Raw genomic sequence first — 19,404 nt, forward strand, 5'->3', positions numbered from 1 at the left:
CTGTGATTTTTGTGTTCTTACTCTGCAATGACCTTGGCAATGACAAGTTAAAAATAAAATGTATGCAAATTTTATAATGGAGAATGCGGGCATCGATCCTGCTACCTCTCGCATGCTAAGCAAGCGCTCTACCATTTGAGCTAATTCCCCTGTGTGTTTAATCTGCATAACATGAAAAAGTAACCTCACTGCCTTCCACACTTTATTTGAAGTCCAATTGCCCATAACAGTGTTAAGTTCACTCCTAATTTATGCCTTACCTCCACTTATGGGATGTATTACAGTTCAGGTTGGCCTGTTTACTACTCGAATATGAGTGATATTGCGGTGTGTTCATCTAGACTCATACCCTAGCTAATCTTGAAGTTAAAATTCCCACCAATGAGAAACCAAGGGAGATACCATTTCTGATAGTTATTGCATGTCTAATGCAAGAATATTCACCAGATTATGAGAGTCAATGCAATAATCCAGCAAAAATTTCTCATTTTCGCCCAACGTGGGGCTCGAACCCACGACCCTGAGTTTAAGAGTCTCATGCTCTACCGACTAAGCTAGCCGGGCTCCCACTTCAAGGTGGTATGCAGACTAATCATTTTTTATGAAGGAAATCCATTCCTGGACAATTTTTGGGAGTTATTGCAGGTCTAATGCAAGATTAATCTCCATATTATGAGAGTCAATGCAATATTCAGGCAAAAATTACTCGTTTTCACCCAACGTGGGGCTCGAACCCACGACCCTGAGATTAAGAGTCTCATGCTCTACCGACTGAGCTAGCCGGGCTCCCTCCTTAAGACAGTATGCAGACCAATCCCTTTTTGTGAAGAAAATCAAATCCTGGATATTCCTCTACTCTTGTTTTGCAAGGAAAGCCAGATTTATACATCCTTCAGAGGACAGAGTGTCAAAAAAAATAAGAGAAAATGAAAACGGAAGTTGTGAGAACTTCATTTTGAGATTGCATAAGAATTCAAATTCCTCTCACATGCTAAAGAATACCTGAACCCTTTTGATTAAACCACTTTAGTTGTTATAATGAGACCATATTTGAAAGCCATCTGTGATTTTTCTGTTCTTACTCTGCAATGACCTTGGCAATGACAAGTTAAAAATAAAACGTATGCACATTTTATAATGGAGAATGCGGGCATCGATGCCGCTACCTCTCGCATGCTAAGCGAGCGCTCTACCATTTGAGCTAATTCCCCTGTGTGTTTAATCTGCATAACATGAAAAAAGTAACCTTACTGCCTTCCACACTTTATTTGAAGTCCAATTGCCCATAACAGTGTTAGGTTCACTCCTAACTTATGCCTTACCTCCACTTATGGGATGTTTTACAGTTCAGGTTGGCCTCTTTACTACTCGAATATGAGTGATATTGAGGTGTGTTCATCTAGACTCATACCCTAGCTAATCTTGAAGTTAAATTTCCCACCAATGAGAAACCAAGGGAGATACCATTTCTGATAGTTATTGCATGTCTAATGCAAGAATATTCACCAGATTATGAGAGTCAATGCAATAATCCAGCAAAAATTACTCATTTTCGCCCAACGTGGGGCTCGAACCCACGACCCTGAGATTAAGAGTCTCATGTTTTGCAAGGAAAGCCAGATTTATACATCCTTCAGAGGACAGAGTGTCAAAAAAATAAGAGAAAATGAAAACGGAAGTTGTGAGAACTTCATTTTGAGATTGCATAAGAATTCAAATTCCTCTCACATGCTAAAGAATACCTGAACCCTTTTGATTAAACCACTTTAGTTGTTATAATGAGACCATATTTGAAAGCCATCTGTGATTTTTCTGTTCTTACTCTGCAATGACCTTGGCAATGACAAGTTAAAAATAAAATGTATGCAAATTTTATAATGGAGAATGCGGGCATCGATCCCGCTACCTCTCGCATGCTAAGCGAGCGCTCTACCATTTGAGCTAATTCCCCTGTGTGTTTAATCTGCATAACATGAAAAAAGTAACCTCACTGCCTTCCACACTTTATTTGAAGTCCAATTGCCCATAACAGTGTTAGGTTCACTCCTAACTTATGCCTTACCTCCACTTATGGGATGTTTTACAGTTCAGGTTGGCCTGTTTACTACTCGAATATGAGTGATATTGCGGTGTGTTCATCTAGACTCATACCCTAGCTAATCTTGAAGTTAAATTTCCCACCAATGAGAAACCAAGGGAGATACCATTTTTGATAGTTATTGCATGTCTAATGCAAGTATATTCACCAGATTATGAGAGTCAATGCAATAATCCAGCAAAAATTACTCACTTTCGCCCAACGTGGGGCTCGAACCCACGACCCTGAGATTAAGAGTCTCATGCTCTACCGACTGAGCTAGCCGGGCTCCCACTTCAAGATGGTATACAGACTAATCATTTTTTATGAAGGAAATCCATTCCTGGACAATTTTTGGGAGTTATTGCAGGTCTAATGCAAGATTAATCTCCATATTATGAGAGTCAATGCAATATTTAGGCAAAAATTACTCGTTTTCGCCCAACGTGGGGCTCGAACCCACGACCCTGAGATTAAGAGTCTCATGCTCTACCGACTGAGCTAGCCGGGCTCCCTCCTTAAGACAGTATGCAGACCAATCCCTTTTTGGGAAGAAAATCAAATCCTGGATATTCCTCTACTCTTGTTTTGCAAGGAAAGCCAGATTTATACATCCTTCAGAGGACAGAGTGTCAAAAAAAATAAGAGAAAATGAAAACGGAAGTTGTGAGAACTTCATTTTGAGATTGCATAAGAATTCAAATTCCTCTCACATGCTAAAGAATACCTGAACCCTTTTGATTAAACCACTTTAGTTGTTATAATGAGACCATATTTGAAAGCCATCTGTGATTTTTCTGTTCTTACTCTGCAATGACCTTGGCAATGACAAGTTAAAAATAAAACGTATGCACATTTTATAAAGGAGAATGCGGGCATCGATGCCGCTACCTCTCGCATGCTAAGCGAGCGCTCTACCATTTGAGCTAATTCCCCTGTGTGTTTAATCTGCATAACATGAAAAAAGTAACCTCACTGCCTTCCACACTTTATTTGAAGTCCAATTGCCCATAACAGTGTTCAGTTCACTCCTAACTTATGCCTTACCTCCACTTATGGGATGTTTTACAGTTCAGGTTGGCCTGTTTACTACTCGAATATGAGTGATATTGCGGTGTGTTCATCTAGACTCATACCCTAGCTAATCTTGAAGTTAAATTTCCCACCAATAAGAAACCAAGGGAGATACCATTTTTGATAGTTATTGCATGTCTAATGCAAGAATATTCACCAGATTATGAGAGTCAATGCAATAATCCAGCAAAAATTACTCATTTTCGCCCAACGTGGGGCTCGAACCCACAACCCTGAGATTAAGAGTCTCATGCTCTACCGACTGAGCTAGCCAGGCTCCCACTTCAAGATGGTATGCAGACTAATTATTTTTTATGAAGGAAATCCATTCCTCGACAATTTTTGGGAGTTATTGCAGGTCTAATGCAAGATTAATCTCCATATTATGAGAGTCAATGTAATATTCAGGCAAAAATTACTCTTTTTCGCCCAACGTGGGGCTCGAACCCACGACCCTGAGATTAAGAGTCTCATGCTCTACCGACTGAGCTAGCCGGGCTCCCTCCTTAAGACAGTATGCAGACCAATCCCTTTTTGTGAAGAAAATCAAATCCTGGATATTCCTCTACTCTTGTTTTGCAAGGAAAGCCAGATTTATACATCCTTCAGAGGACAGAGTGTCAAAATAAATAAGAGAAAATGAAAACGGAAGTTGTGAGAACTTCATTTTGAGATTGCATAAGAATTCAAATTCCTCTCACATGCTAAAGAATACCTGAACCCTTTTGATTAAACCACTTTAGTTGTTATAATGAGACTATATTTGAAAGCCATCTGTGATTTTTGTGTTCTTACTCTGCAATGACCTTGGCAATGACAAGTTAAAAATAAAATGTATGCAAATTTTATAATGGAGAATGCGGGCATCGATCCTGCTACCTCTCGCATGCTAAGCAAGCGCTCTACCATTTGAGCTAATTCCCCTGTGTGTTTAATCTGCATAACATGAAAAAGTAACCTCACTGCCTTCCACACTTTATTTGAAGTCCAATTGCCCATAACAGTGTTAAGTTCACTCCTAATTTATGCCTTACCTCCACTTATGGGATGTATTACAGTTCAGGTTGGCCTGTTTACTACTCGAATATGAGTGATATTGCGGTGTGTTCATCTAGACTCATACCCTAGCTAATCTTGAAGTTAAAATTCCCACCAATGAGAAACCAAGGGAGATACCATTTCTGATAGTTATTGCATGTCTAATGCAAGAATATTCACCAGATTATGAGAGTCAATGCAATAATCCAGCAAAAATTTCTCATTTTCGCCCAACGTGGGGCTCGAACCCACGACCCTGAGTTTAAGAGTCTCATGCTCTACCGACTAAGCTAGCCGGGCTCCCACTTCAAGGTGGTATGCAGACTAATCATTTTTTATGAAGGAAATCCATTCCTGGACAATTTTTGGGAGTTATTGCAGGTCTAATGCAAGATTAATCTCCATATTATGAGAGTCAATGCAATATTCAGGCAAAAATTACTCGTTTTCGCCCAACGTGGGGCTCGAACCCACGACCCTGAGATTAAGAGTCTCATGCTCTACCGACTGAGCTAGCCGGGCTCCCTCCTTAAGACAGTATGCAGACCAATCCCTTTTTGGGAAGAAAATCAAATCCTGGATATTCCTCTACTCTTGTTTTGCAAGGAAAGCCAGATTTATACATCCTTCAGAGGACAGAGTGTCAAAAAAAATAAGAGAAAATGAAAACGGAAGTTGTGAGAACTTCATTTTGAGATTGCATAAGAATTCAAATTCCTCTCACATGCTAAAGAATACCTGAACCCTTTTGATTAAACCACTTTAGTTGTTATAATGAGACCATATTTGAAAGCCATCTGTGATTTTTCTGTTCTTACTCTGCAATGACCTTGGCAATGACAAGTTAAAAATAAAACGTATGCACATTTTATAATGGAGAATGCGGGCATCGATGCCGCTACCTCTCGCATGCTAAGCGAGCGCTCTACCATTTGAGCTAATTCCCCTGTGTGTTTAATCTGCATAACATGAAAAAAGTAACCTTACTGCCTTCCACACTTTATTTGAAGTCCAATTGCCCATAACAGTGTTAGGTTCACTCCTAACTTATGCCTTACCTCCACTTATGGGATGTTTTACAGTTCAGGTTGGCCTGTTTACTACTCGAATATGAGTGATATTGAGGTGTGTTCATCTAGACTCATACCCTAGCTAATCTTGAAGTTAAATTTCCCACCAATGAGAAACCAAGGGAGATACCATTTCTGATAGTTATTGCATGTCTAATGCAAGAATATTCACCAGATTATGAGAGTCAATGCAATAATCCAGCAAAAATTACTCATTTTCGCCCAACGTGGGGCTCGAACCCACGACCCTGAGATTAAGAGTCTCATGTTTTGCAAGGAAAGCCAGATTTATACATCCTTCAGAGGACAGAGTTTCAAAAAAAATAAGAGAAAATGAAAACGGAAGTTGTGAGAACTTCATTTTGAGATTGCATAAGAATTCAAATTCCTCTCACATGCTAAAGAATACCTGAACCCTTTTGATTAAACCACTTTAGTTGTTATAATGAGACCATATTTGAAAGCCATCTGTGATTTTTTCTGTTCTTACTCTGCAATGACCTTGGCAATGACAAGTTAAAAATAAAATGTATGCAAATTTTATAATGGAGAATGCGGGCATCAATCCCGCTACCTCTCGCATGCTAAGCGAGCGCTCTACCATTTGAGCTAATTCCCCTGTGTGTTTAATCTGCATAACATGAAAAAAGTAACCTCACTGCCTTCCACACTTTATTTGAAGTCCAATTGCCCATAACAGTGTTAGGTTCACTCCTAACTTATGCCTTACCTCCACTTATGGGATGTTTTACAGTTCAGGTTGGCCTGTTTACTACTCGAATATGAGTGATATTGCGGTGTGTTCATCTAGACTCATACCCTAGCTAATCTTGAAGTTAAATTTCCCACCAATGAGAAACCAAGGGAGATACCATTTTTGATAGTTATTGCATGTCTAATGCAAGAATATTCACCAGATTATGAGAGTCAATGCAATAATCCAGCAAAAATTACTCACTTTCGCCCAACGTGGGGCTCGAACCCACGACCCTGAGATTAAGAGTCTCATGCTCTACCGACTGAGCTAGCCGGGCTCCCACTTCAAGATGGTATACAGACTAATCATTTTTTATGAAGGAAATCCATTCCTGGACAATTTTTGGGAGTTATTGCAGGTCTAATGCAAGATTAATCTCCATATTATGAGAGTCAATGCAATATTTAGGCAAAAATTACTCGTTTTCGCCCAACGTGGGGCTCGAACCCACGACCCTGAGATTAAGAGTCTCATGCTCTACCGACTGAGCTAGCCGGGCTCCCTCCTTATGACAGTATGCAGACCAATCCCTTTTTGGGAAGAAAATCAAATCCTGGATATTCCTCTACTCTTGTTTTGCAAGGAAAGCCAGATTTATACATCCTTCAGAGGACAGAGTGTCAAAAAAAATAAGAGAAAATGAAAACGGAAGTTGTGAGAACTTCATTTTGAGATTGCATAAGAATTCAAATTCCTCTCACATGCTAAAGAATACCTGAACCCTTTTGATTAAACCACTTTAGTTGTTATAATGAGACCATATTTGAAAGCCATCTGTGATTTTTCTGTTCTTACTCTGCAATGACCTTGGCAATGACAAGTTAAAAATAAAACGTATGCACATTTTATAATGGAGAATGCGGGCATCGATGCCGCTACCTCTCGCATGCTAAGCGAGCGCTCTACCATTTGAGCTAATTCCCCTGTGTGTTTAATCTGCATAACATGAAAAAAGTAACCTCACTGCCTTCCACACTTTATTTGAAGTCCAATTGCCCATAACAGTGTTCAGTTCACTCCTAACTTATGCCTTACCTCCACTTATGGGATGTTTTACAGTTCAGGTTGGCCTGTTTACTACTCGAATATGAGTGATATTGCGGTGTGTTCATCTAGACTCATACCCTAGCTAATCTTGAAGTTAAATTTCCCACCAATAAGAAACCAAGGGAGATACCATTTTTGATAGTTATTGCATGTCTAATGCAAGGATATTCACCAGATTATGAGAGTCAATGCAATAATCCAGCAAAAATTACTCATTTTCGCCCAACGTGGGGCTCGAACCCACAACCCTGAGATTAAGAGTCTCATGCTCTACCGACTGAGCTAGCCAGGCTCCCACTTCAAGATGGTATGCAGACTAATTATTTTTTATGAAGGAAATCCATTCCTCGACAATTTTTGGGAGTTATTGCAGGTCTAATGCAAGATTAATCTCCATATTATGAGAGTCAATGTAATATTCAGGCAAAAATTACTCTTTTTCGCCCAACGTGGGGCTCGAACCCACAACCCTGAGATTAAGAGTCTCATGCTCTACCGACTGAGCTAGCCGGGCTCCCTCCTTAAGACAGTATGCAGACCAATCCCTTTTTGTGAAGAAAATCAAATCCTGGATATTCCTCTACTCTTGTTTTGCAAGGAAAGCCAGATTTATACATCCTTCAGAGGACAGAGTGTCAAAATAAATTAGAGAAAATGAAAACGGAAGTTGTGAGAACTTCATTTTGAGATTGCATAAGAATTCAAATTCCTCTCACATGCTAAAGAATACCTGAACCCTTTTGATTAAACCACTTTAGTTGTTATAATGAGACTATATTTGAAAGCCATCTGTGATTTTTGTGTTCTTACTCTGCAATGACCTTGGCAATGACAAGTTAAGAATAAAATGTATGCAAATTTTATAATGGAGAATGCGGGCATCGATCCTGCTACCTCTCGCATGCTAAGCAAGCGCTCTACCATTTGAGCTAATTCCCCTGTGTGTTCAATCTGCATAACATGAAAAAGTAACCTCACTGCCTTCCACACTTTATTTGAAGTCCAATTGCCCATAACAGTGTTAAGTTCACTCCTAATTTATGCCTTACCTCCACTTATGGGATGTATTACAGTTCAGGTTGGCCTGTTTACTACTCGAATATGAGTGATATTGCGGTGTGTTCATCTAGACTCATACCCTAGCTAATCTTGAAGTTAAATTTCCCACCAATGAGAAACCAAGGGAGATACCATTTCTGATAGTTATTGCATGTCTAATGCAAGAATATTCACCAGATTATGAGAGTCAATGCAATAATCCAGCAAAAATTACTCATTTTCGCCCAACGTGGGGCTCGAACCCACGACCCTGAGATTAAGAGTCTCATGTTTTGCAAGGAAAGGCAGATTTATACATCCTTCAGAGGACAGAGTGTCAAAAAAAATAAGAGAAAATGAAAACGGAAGTTGTGAGAACTTCATTTTGAGATTGCATAAGAATTCAAATTCCTCTCACATGCTAAAGAATACCTGAACCCTTTTGATTAAACCACTTTAGTTGTTATAATGAGACCATATTTGAAAGCCATCTGTGATTTTTCTGTTCTTACTCTGCAATGACCTTGGCAATGACAAGTTAAAAATAAAATGTATGCAAATTTCATAATGGAGAATGCGGGTATCGATTCCACTACCTCTCGCATGCTAAGCGAGCGCTCTACCATTTGAGCTAATTCCCCTGTGTGTTTAATCTGCATAACATGAAAAAAGTAATTTCACTGCCTTCCACACTTTATTTGAAGTCCAATTGCCCATAACAGTGTTAGGTTCACTCCTAACTTATGCCTTACCTCCACTTATGGGATGTTTTACAGTTCAGGTTGGCCTGTTTACTACTCGAATATGAGTGATATTGCGGTGTGTTCATCTAGACTCATACCCTAGCTAATCTTGAAGTTAAATTTCCCACCAATGAGAAACCAAGGGAGATACCATTTTTGATAGTTATTGCATGTCTAATGCAAGAATATTCACCAGATTATGAGAGTCAATGCAATAATCCAGCAAAAATTACTCACTTTCGCCCAACGTGGGGCTCGAACCCACGACCCTGAGATTAAGAGTCTCATGCTCTACCGACTGAGCTAGCCGGGCTCCCACTTCAAGATGGAATGCAGACTAATCATTTTTTATGAAGGAAATCCATTCCTGGACAATTTTTGGGAGTTATTGCAGGTCTAATGCAAGATTAATCTCCATATTATGAGAGTCAATGCAATATTCAGGCAAAAACTACTCGTTTTCGCCCAACGTGGGGCTCGAACCCACGACCCTGAGATTAAGAGTCTCATGCTCTACCGACTGAGCTAGCCGGGCTCCCTCCTTAAGACAGTATGCAGACCAATCCCTTTTTGGGAAGAAAATCAAATCCTGGATATTCCTCTACTCTTGTTTTGCAAGGAAAGCCAGATTTATACATCCTTCAGAGGACAGAGTGTCAAAAAAAATAAGGGAAAATGAAAACGGAAGTTGTGAGAACTTCATTTTGAGATTGCATAAGAATTCAAATTCCTCTCACATGCTAAAGAATACCTGAACCCTTTTGATTAAACCACTTTAGTTGTTATAATGAGACCATATTTGAAAGCCATCTGTGATTTTTCTGTTCTTACTCTGCAATGACCTTGGCAATGACAAGTTAAAAATAAAACGTATGCACATTTTATAATGGAGAATGCGGGCATCGATGCCGCTACCTCTCGCATGCTAAGCGAGCGCTCTACCATTTGAGCTAATTCCCCTGTGTGTTTAATCTGCATAACATGAAAAAAGTAACCTCACTGCCTTCCACACTTTATTTGAAGTCCAATTGCCCATAACAGTGTTAAGTTCACTCCTAATTTATGCCTTACCTCCACTTATGGGATGTATTACAGTTCAGGTTGGCCTGTTTACTACTCGAATATGAGTGATATTGCGGTGTGTTCATCTAGACTCATACCCTAGCTAATCTTGAAGTTAAAATTCCCACCAATGAGAAACCAAGGGAGATACCATTTCTGATAGTTATTGCATGTCTAATGCAAGAATATTCACCAGATTATGAGAGTCAATGCAATAATCCAGCAAAATTTCTCATTTTCGCCCAACGTGGGGCTCGAACCCACGACCCTGAGTTTAAGAGTCTCATGCTCTACCGACTAAGCTAGCCGGGCTCCCACTTCAAGGTGGTATGCAGACTAATCATTTTTTATGAAGGAAATCCATTCCTGGACAATTTTTGGGAGTTATTGCAGGTCTAATGCAAGATTAATCTCCATATTATGAGAGTCAATGCAATATTCAGGCAAAAATTACTCGTTTTCGCCCAACGTGGGGCTCGAACCCACGACCCTGAGATTAAGAGTCTCATGCTCTACCGACTGAGCTAGCCGGGCTCCCTCCTTAAGACAGTATGCAGACCAATCCCTTTTTGGGAAGAAAATCAAATCCTGGATATTCCTCTACTCTTGTTTTGCAAGGAAAGCCAGATTTATACATCCTTCAGAGGACAGAGTGTCAAAAAAAATAAGAGAAAATGAAAACGGAAGTTGTGAGAACTTCATTTTGAGATTGCATAAGAATTCAAATTCCTCTCACATGCTAAAGAATACCTGAACCCTTTTGATTAAACCACTTTAGTTGTTATAATGAGACCATATTTGAAAGCCATCTGTGATTTTTCTGTTCTTACTCTGCAATGACCTTGGCAATGACAAGTTAAAAATAAAACGTATGCACATTTTATAATGGAGAATGCGGGCATCGATGCCGCTACCTCTCGCATGCTAAGCGAGCGCTCTACCATTTGAGCTAATTCCCCTGTGTGTTTAATCTGCATAACATGAAAAAAGTAACCTTACTGCCTTCCACACTTTATTTGAAGTCCAATTGCCCATAACAGTGTTAGGTTCACTCCTAACTTATGCCTTACCTCCACTTATGGGATGTTTTACAGTTCAGGTTGGCCTGTTTACTACTCGAATATGAGTGATATTGAGGTGTGTTCATCTAGACTCATACCCTAGCTAATCTTGAAGTTAAATTTCCCACCAATGAGAAACCAAGGGAGATACCATTTCTGATAGTTATTGCATGTCTAATGCAAGAATATTCACCAGATTATGAGAGTCAATGCAATAATCCAGCAAAAATTACTCATTTTCGCCCAATGTGGGGCTCGAACCCACGACCCTGAGATTAAGAGTCTCATGTTTTGCAAGGAAAGCCAGATTTATACATCCTTCAGAGGACAGAGTTTCAAAAAAAATAAGAGAAAATGAAAACGGAAGTTGTGAGAACTTCATTTTGAGATTGCATAAGAATTCAAATTCCTCTCACATGCTAAAGAATACCTGAACCCTTTTGATTAAACCACTTTAGTTGTTATAATGAGACCATATTTGAAAGCCATCTGTGATTTTTTCTGTTCTTACTCTGCAATGACCTTGGCAATGACAAGTTAAAAATAAAATGTATGCAAATTTTATAATGGAGAATGCGGGCATCAATCCCGCTACCTCTCGCATGCTAAGCGAGCGCTCTACCATTTGAGCTAATTCCCCTGTGTGTTTAATCTGCATAACATGAAAAAAGTAACCTCACTGCCTTCCACACTTTATTTGAAGTCCAATTGCCCATAACAGTGTTAGGTTCACTCCTAACTTATGCCTTACCTCCACTTATGGGATGTTTTACAGTTCAGGTTGGCCTGTTTACTACTCGAATATGAGTGATATTGCGGTGTGTTCATCTAGACTCATACCCTAGCTAATCTTGAAGTTAAATTTCCCACCAATGAGAAACCAAGGGAGATACCATTTTTGATAGTTATTGCATGTCTAATGCAAGAATATTCACCAGATTATGAGAGTCAATGCAATAATCCAGCAAAAATTACTCACTTTCGCCCAACGTGGGGCTCGAACCCACGACCCTGAGATTAAGAGTCTCATGCTCTACCGACTGAGCTAGCCGGGCTCCCACTTCAAGATGGTATACAGACTAATCATTTTTTATGAAGGAAATCCATTCCTGGACAATTTTTGGGAGTTATTGCAGGTCTAATGCAAGATTAATCTCCATATTATGAGAGTCAATGCAATATTTAGGCAAAAATTACTCGTTTTCGCCCAACGTGGGGCTCGAACCCACGACCCTGAGATTAAGAGTCTCATGCTCTACCGACTGAGCTAGCCGGGCTCCCTCCTTACGACAGTATGCAGACCAATCCCTTTTTGGGAAGAAAATCAAATCCTGGATATTCCTCTACTCTTGTTTTGCAAGGAAAGCCAGATTTATACATCCTTCAGAGGACAGAGTGTCAAAAAAAATAAGAGAAAATGAAAACGGAAGTTGTGAGAACTTCATTTTGAGATTGCATAAGAATTCAAATTCCTCTCACATGCTAAAGAATACCTGAACCCTTTTGATTAAACCACTTTAGTTGTTATAATGAGACCATATTTGAAAGCCATCTGTGATTTTTCTGTTCTTACTCTGCAATGACCTTGGCAATGACAAGTTAAAAATAAAACGTATGCACATTTTATAATGGAGAATGCGGGCATCGATGCCGCTACCTCTCGCATGCTAAGCGAGCGCTCTACCATTTGAGCTAATTCCCCTGTGTGTTTAATCTGCATAACATGAAAAAAGTAACCTCACTGCCTTCCACACTTTATTTGAAGTCCAATTGCCCATAACAGTGTTCAGTTCACTCCTAACTTATGCCTTACCTCCACTTATGGGATGTTTTACAGTTCAGGTTGGCCTGTTTACTACTCGAATATGAGTGATATTGCGGTGTGTTCATCTAGACTCATACCCTAGCTAATCTTGAAGTTAAATTTCCCACCAATAAGAAACCAAGGGAGATACCATTTTTGATAGTTATTGCATGTCTAATGCAAGGATATTCACCAGATTATGAGAGTCAATGCAATAATCCAGCAAAAATTACTCATTTTCGCCCAACGTGGGGCTCGAACCCACAACCCTGAGATTAAGAGTCTCATGCTCTACCGACTGAGCTAGCCAGGCTCCCACTTCAAGATGGTATGCAGACTAATTATTTTTTATGAAGGAAATCCATTCCTCGACAATTTTTGGGAGTTATTGCAGGTCTAATGCAAGATTAATCTCCATATTATGAGAGTCAATGTAATATTCAGGCAAAAATTACTCTTTTTCGCCCAACGTGGGGCTCGAACCCACAACCCTGAGATTAAGAGTCTCATGCTCTACCGACTGAGCTAGCCGGGCTCCCTCCTTAAGACAGTATGCAGACCAATCCCTTTTTGTGAAGAAAATCAAATCCTGGATATTCCTCTACTCTTGTTTTGCAAGGAAAGCCAGATTTATACATCCTTCAGAGGACAGAGTGTCAAAATAAATAAGAGAAAATGAAAACGGAAGTTGTGAGAACTTCATTTTGAGATTGCATAAGAATTCAAATTCCTCTCACATGCTAAAGAATACCTGAACCCTTTTGATTAAACCACTTTAGTTGTTATAATGAGACTATATTTGAAAGCCATCTGTGATTTTTGTGTTCTTACTCTGCAATGACCTTGGCAATGACAAGTTAAAAATAAAATGTATGCAAATTTTATAATGGAGAATGCGGGCATCGATCCTGCTACCTCTCGCATGCTAAGCAAGCGCTCTACAATTTGAGCTAATTCCCCTGTGTGTTTAATCTGCATAACATGAAAAAGTAACCTCACTGCCTTCCACACTTTATTTGAAGTCCAATTGCCCATAACAGTGTTAAGTTCACTCCTAATTTATGCCTTACCTCCACTTATGGGATGTATTACAGTTCAGGTTGGCCTGTTTACTACTCGAATATGAGTGATATTGCGGTGTGTTCATCTAGACTCATACCCTAGCTAATCTTGAAGTTAAATTTCCCACCAATGAGAAACCAAGGGAGATACCATTTCTGATAGTTATTGCATGTCTAATGCAAGAATATTCACCAGATTATGAGAGTCAATGCAATAATCCAGCAAAAATTTCTCATTTTCGCCCAACGTGGGGCTCAAACCCACGACCCTGAGTTTAAGAGTCTCATGCTCTACCGACTAAGCTAGCCGGGCTCCCACTTCAAGGTGGTATGCAGACTAATCATTTTTTATGAAGGAAATCCATTCCTGGACAATTTTTGGGAGTTATTGCAGGTCTAATGCAAGATTAATCTCCATATTATGAGAGTCAATGCAATATTCAGGCAAAAATTACTCGTTTTCGCCCAACGTGGGGCTCGAACCCACGACCCTGAGATTAAGAGTCTCATGCTCTACCGACTGAGCTAGCCGGGCTCCCGCCTTAAGACAGTATGCAGACCAATCCTTTTTTTTTGTGAAGAAAATCAAATCCTGGATATTCCTCTACTCTTGTTTTGCAAGGAAAGCCAGATTTATACATCCTTCAGAGGACAGAGTGTCAAAAAAAATAAGAGAAAATGAAAACGGAAGTTGTGAGAACTTCATTTTGAGATTGCATAAGAATTCAAATTCCTCTCACATGCTAAAGAATACCTGAACCCTTTTGATTAAACCACTTTAGTTGTTATAATGAGACCATATTTGAAAGCCATCTGTGATTTTTCTGTTCTTACTCTGCAATGACCTTGGCAATGACAAGTTAAAAATAAAATGTATGCAAATTTCATAATGGAGAATGCGGGCATCGATTCCGCTACCTCCCGCATGCTAAGCGAGCGCTCTACCATTTGAGCTAATTCCCCTGTGTGTTTAATCTGCATAACATGAAAAAAGTAATTTCACTGCCTTCCACACTTTATTTGAAGTCCAATTGCCCATAACAGTGTTAGGTTCACTCCTAACTTATGCCTTACCTCCACTTATGGGATGTTTTACAGTTCAGGTTGGCCTGTTTACTACTCGAATATGAGTGATATTGCGGTGTGTTCATCTAGACTCATACCCTAGCTAATCTTGAAGTTAAATTTCCCACCAATGAGAAACCAAGGGAGATACCATTTTTGATAGTTATTGCATGTCTAATGCAAGAATATTCACCAGATTATGAGAGTCAATGCAATAATCCAGCAAAAATTACTCACTTTCGCCCAACGTGGGGCTCGAACCCACGACCCTGAGATTAAGAGTCTCATGCTCTACTGACTGAGCTAGCCGGGCTCCCACTTCAAGATGGAATGCAGACTAATCATTTTTTATGAAGGAAATCCATTCCTGGACAATTTTTGGGAGTTATTGCAGGTCTAATGCAAGATTAATCTCCATATTATGAGAGTCAATGCAATATTCAGGCAAAAACTACTCGTTTTCGCCCAACGTGGGGCTCGAACCCACGACCCTGAGATTAAGAGTCTCATGCTCTACCGACTGAGCTAGCCGGGCTCCCTCCTTAAGACAGTATGCAGACCAATCCCTTTTTGGGAAGAAAATCAAATCCTGGATATTCCTCTACTCTTGTTTTGCAAGGAAAGCCAGATTTATACATCCTTCAGAGGACAGAGTGTCAAAAAAAATAAGAGAAAATGAAAACGGAAGTTGTGAGAACTTCATTTTGAGATTGCATAAGAATTCAAATTCCTCTCACATGCTAAAGAATACCTGAACCCTTTTGATTAAACCACTTTAGTTGTTATAATGAGACCATATTTGAAAGCCATCTGTGATTTTTCTGTTCTTACTCTGCAATGACCTTGGCAATGACAAGTTAAAAATAAAACGTATGCACATTTTATAATGGAGAATGCGGGCATCGATGCCGCTACCTCTCGCATGCTAAGCGAGCGCTCTACCATTTGAGCTAATTCCCCTGTGTGTTTAATCTGCATAACATGAAAAAAGTAACCTCACTGCCTTCCACACTTTATTTGAAGTCCAATTGCCCATAACAGTGTTCAGTTCACTCCTAACTTATGCCTTACCTCCACTTATGGGATATTTTACAGTTCAGGTTGGCCTGTTTACTACTCGAATATGAGTGATATTGCGGTGTGTTCATCTAGACTCATACCCTAGCTAATCTTGAAGTTAAATTTCCCACCAATAAGAAACCAAGGGAGATACCATTTTTGATAGTTATTGCATGTCTAATGCAAGGATATTCACCAGATTATGAGAGTCAATGCAATAATCCAGCAAAAATTACTCATTTTCGCCCAACGTGGGGCTCGAACCCACAACCCTGAGATTAAGAGTCTCATGCACTACCGACTGAGCTAGCCAGGCTCCCACTTCAAGATGGTATGCAGACTAATTATTTTTTATGAAGGAAATCCATTCCTCGACAATTTTTGGGAGTTATTGCAGGTCTAATGCAAGATTAATCTCCATATTATGAGAGTCAATGCAATATTCAGGCAAAAATTACTCGTTTTCGCCCAACGTGGGGCTCGAACCCACGACCCTGAGATTAAGAGTCTCATGCTCTACCGACTGAGCTAGCCGGGCTCCCTCCTTAAGACAGTGTGCAGACCAATCCCTTTTTGTGAAGAAAATCAAATCCTGGATATTCCTCTACTCTTGTTTTGCAAGGAAAGCCAGATTTATACATCCTTCAGAGGACAGAGTGTCAAAATAAATAAGAGAAAATGAAAACGGAAGTTGTGAGAACTTCATTTTGAGATTGCATAAGAATTCAAATTCCTCTCACATGCTAAAGAATACCTGAACCCTTTTGATTAAACCACTTTAGTTGTTATAATGAGACTATATTTGAAAGCCATCTGTGATTTTTGTGTTCTTACTCTGCAATGACCTTGGCAATGACAAGTTAAAAATAAAATGTATGCAAATTTTATAATGGAGAATGCGGGCATCGATCCTGCTACCTCTCGCATGCTAAGCAAGCGCTCTACCATTTGAGCTAATTCCCCTGTGTGTTTAATCTGCATAACATGAAAAAGTAACCTCACTGCCTTCCACACTTTATTTGAAGTCCAATTGCCCATAACAGTGTTAAGTTCACTCCTAATTTATGCCTTACCTCCACTTATGGGATGTATTACAGTTCAGGTTGGCCTGTTTACTACTCGAATATAATTGATATTGCGGTGTGTTCATCTAGACTCATACCCTAGCTAATCTTGAAGTTAAATTTCCCACCAATGAGAAACCAAGGGAGATACCATTTCTGATAGTTATTGCATGTCTAATGCAAGAATATTCACCAGATTATGAGAGTCAATGCAATAATCCAGCAAAAATTTCTCATTTTCGCCCAACGTGGGGCTCGAACCCACGACCCTGAGTTTAAGAGTCTCATGCTCTACCGACTAAGCTAGCCGGGCTCCCACTTCAAGGTGGTATGCAGACTAATCATTTTTTATGAAGGAAATCCATTCCTGGACAATTTTTGGGAGTTATTGCAGGTCTAATGCAAGATTAATCTCCATATTATGAGAGTCAATGCAATATTCAGGCAAAAATTACTTGTTTTCGCCCAACGTGGGGCTCGAACCCACGACCATGAGATTAGGAGTCTCATGCTCTACCGACTGAGCTAGCCGGGCTCTCTCCTTAAGACAGTATGCAGACCAATCCTTTTTTTTTGTGAAGAAAATCAAATCCTGGATATTCCTCTACTCTTGTTTTGCAAGGAAAGCCAGATTTATACATCCTTCAGAGGACAGAGTGTCAAAAAAAATAAGAGAAAATGAAAACGGAAGTTGTGAGAACTTCATTTTGAGATTGCATAAGAATTCAAATTCCTCTCACATGCTAAAGAATACCTGAACCCTTTTGATTAAACCACTTTAGTTGTTATAATGAGACCATATTTGAAAGCCATCTGTGATTTTTCTGTTCTTACTCTGCAATGACCTTGGCAATGACAAGTTAAAAATAAAATGTATGCAAATTTTATAATAGAGAATGCGGGCATCGATCCCGCTACCTCTCGCATGCTAAGCGAGCGCTCTACCATTTGAGCTAATTCCCCTGTGTGTTTAATCTGCATAACATGAAAAAAGTAACCTTACAGCCTTCCACACTTTATTTGAAGTCCAATTGCCCATACCAGTGTTAGGTTCACTCCTATTTTATGCCTTACCTCCACTTATGGGATGTTTTACAGTTCAGGTTGGCCTGTTTACTACTCGAATATGAGTGATATTGCGGTGTGTTCATCTAGACTCATACCCTAGCTAATCTTGAAGTTAAATTTCCCACCAATGAGAAACCAAGGGAGATACCATTTCTGATAGTTATTGCATGTCTAATGCAAGAATATTCACCAGATTATGAGAGTCAATGCAATAATCCAGCAAAATTACTCATTTTCGCCCAACGTGGGGCTCGAACCCACGACCCTGAGATTAAGAGTCTCATGTTTTGCAAGGAAAGCCAGATTTATACATCCTTCAGAGGACAGAGTGTCAAAAAAAATAAGAGAAAAATGAAAACGGAAGTTGTGAGAACTTCATTTTGAGATTGCATAAGAATTCAAATTCCTCTCACATGCTAAAGAATACCTGAACCCTTTTGATTAAACCACTTTAGTTGTTATAATGAGACCATATTTGAAAGCCATCTGTGATTTTTCTGTTCTTACTCTGCAATGACCTTGGCAATGACAAGTTAAAAATAAAATGTATGCAAATTTTATAATGGAGACTACGGGCATCGATCCCGCTACCTCTCGCATGCTAAGCGAGCGCTCTACCATTTGAGCTAATTCCCCTGTGTGTTTAATCTGCATAACATGAAAAAAGTAACCTCACTGCCTTCCACACTTTATTTGAAGTCCAATTGCCCATAACAGTGTTAGGTTCACTCCTAACTTATGCCTTACCTCCACTTATGGGATGTTTTACAGTTCAGGTTGGCCTGTTTACTACTCGAATATGAGTGATATTGCGGTGTGTTCATCTAGACTCATACCCTAGCTAATCTTGAAGTTAAATTTCCCACCAATGAGAAACCAAGGGAGATACCATTTTTGATAGTTATTGCATGTCTAATGCAAGGATATTCACCAGATTATGAGAGTCAATGCAATAATCCAGCAAAAATTACTCATTTTCGCCCAACGTGGGGCTCGAACCCACAACCCTGAGATTAAGAGTCTCATGCACTACCGACTGAGCTAGCCAGGCTCCCACTTCAAGATGGTATGCAGACTAATTATTTTTTATGAAGGAAATCCATTCCTGGACAATTTTTGGGAGTTATTGCAGGTCTAATGCAAGATTAATCTCCATATTATGAGAGTCACAGCAATATTCAGGCAAAAATTACTCTTTTTCGCCCAACGTGGGGCTCGAACCCACGACCCTGAGATTAAGAGTCTCATGCTCTACCGACTGAGCTAGCCGGGCTCACTCCTTAAGACAGTATGCAGACCAATCCCTTTTTGGGAAG

The 19,404-nt window shown here is 39.7% G+C and overlaps 17 non-coding genes across 17 annotated transcripts; all 17 read right to left on the reverse strand.

Annotated features, from left to right (window-relative positions):
- Positions 1-1,878: 1,878 nt before the first annotated feature.
- TRNAA-AGC (transfer RNA alanine (anticodon AGC)) lies at positions 1,879-1,951 on the reverse strand. The gene has a single exon. It is a non-coding gene; the product is annotated as a tRNA-Ala (tRNA).
- Positions 1,952-2,293: 342 nt separating this feature from the next.
- TRNAK-CUU (transfer RNA lysine (anticodon CUU)) lies at positions 2,294-2,366 on the reverse strand. The gene has a single exon. It is a non-coding gene; the product is annotated as a tRNA-Lys (tRNA).
- A 149-nt stretch (positions 2,367-2,515) lies between these two features.
- Positions 2,516-2,588, reverse strand: TRNAK-CUU (transfer RNA lysine (anticodon CUU)). The gene has a single exon. It is a non-coding gene; the product is annotated as a tRNA-Lys (tRNA).
- Positions 2,589-3,577: 989 nt separating this feature from the next.
- Positions 3,578-3,650, reverse strand: TRNAK-CUU (transfer RNA lysine (anticodon CUU)). Its single transcript has one exon. It is a non-coding gene; the product is annotated as a tRNA-Lys (tRNA).
- A 988-nt stretch (positions 3,651-4,638) lies between these two features.
- On the reverse strand, positions 4,639-4,711 carry TRNAK-CUU (transfer RNA lysine (anticodon CUU)). The gene has a single exon. It is a non-coding gene; the product is annotated as a tRNA-Lys (tRNA).
- Positions 4,712-6,220: 1,509 nt separating this feature from the next.
- TRNAK-CUU (transfer RNA lysine (anticodon CUU)) lies at positions 6,221-6,293 on the reverse strand. The gene has a single exon. It is a non-coding gene; the product is annotated as a tRNA-Lys (tRNA).
- Positions 6,294-6,442: 149 nt separating this feature from the next.
- On the reverse strand, positions 6,443-6,515 carry TRNAK-CUU (transfer RNA lysine (anticodon CUU)). The gene has a single exon. It is a non-coding gene; the product is annotated as a tRNA-Lys (tRNA).
- A 2,569-nt stretch (positions 6,516-9,084) lies between these two features.
- Positions 9,085-9,157, reverse strand: TRNAK-CUU (transfer RNA lysine (anticodon CUU)). The gene has a single exon. It is a non-coding gene; the product is annotated as a tRNA-Lys (tRNA).
- Positions 9,158-9,306: 149 nt separating this feature from the next.
- TRNAK-CUU (transfer RNA lysine (anticodon CUU)) lies at positions 9,307-9,379 on the reverse strand. The gene has a single exon. It is a non-coding gene; the product is annotated as a tRNA-Lys (tRNA).
- Positions 9,380-10,367: 988 nt separating this feature from the next.
- TRNAK-CUU (transfer RNA lysine (anticodon CUU)) lies at positions 10,368-10,440 on the reverse strand. Its single transcript has one exon. It is a non-coding gene; the product is annotated as a tRNA-Lys (tRNA).
- Positions 10,441-11,949: 1,509 nt separating this feature from the next.
- On the reverse strand, positions 11,950-12,022 carry TRNAK-CUU (transfer RNA lysine (anticodon CUU)). Its single transcript has one exon. It is a non-coding gene; the product is annotated as a tRNA-Lys (tRNA).
- Positions 12,023-12,171: 149 nt separating this feature from the next.
- TRNAK-CUU (transfer RNA lysine (anticodon CUU)) lies at positions 12,172-12,244 on the reverse strand. The gene has a single exon. It is a non-coding gene; the product is annotated as a tRNA-Lys (tRNA).
- Positions 12,245-14,294: 2,050 nt separating this feature from the next.
- Positions 14,295-14,367, reverse strand: TRNAK-CUU (transfer RNA lysine (anticodon CUU)). Its single transcript has one exon. It is a non-coding gene; the product is annotated as a tRNA-Lys (tRNA).
- A 992-nt stretch (positions 14,368-15,359) lies between these two features.
- On the reverse strand, positions 15,360-15,432 carry TRNAK-CUU (transfer RNA lysine (anticodon CUU)). The gene has a single exon. It is a non-coding gene; the product is annotated as a tRNA-Lys (tRNA).
- Positions 15,433-16,421: 989 nt separating this feature from the next.
- Positions 16,422-16,494, reverse strand: TRNAK-CUU (transfer RNA lysine (anticodon CUU)). Its single transcript has one exon. It is a non-coding gene; the product is annotated as a tRNA-Lys (tRNA).
- A 988-nt stretch (positions 16,495-17,482) lies between these two features.
- On the reverse strand, positions 17,483-17,555 carry TRNAR-CCU (transfer RNA arginine (anticodon CCU)). Its single transcript has one exon. It is a non-coding gene; the product is annotated as a tRNA-Arg (tRNA).
- Positions 17,556-19,288: 1,733 nt separating this feature from the next.
- On the reverse strand, positions 19,289-19,361 carry TRNAK-CUU (transfer RNA lysine (anticodon CUU)). The gene has a single exon. It is a non-coding gene; the product is annotated as a tRNA-Lys (tRNA).
- Between the last annotated feature and the right edge of the window lie 43 nt (positions 19,362-19,404).

This window comes from Lissotriton vulgaris, chromosome 1_1 (genome assembly GCF_964263255.1).
Source record: "Lissotriton vulgaris chromosome 1_1, aLisVul1.2, whole genome shotgun sequence".
Classification (NCBI taxonomy): domain Eukaryota; kingdom Metazoa; phylum Chordata; class Amphibia; order Caudata; family Salamandridae; genus Lissotriton; species Lissotriton vulgaris.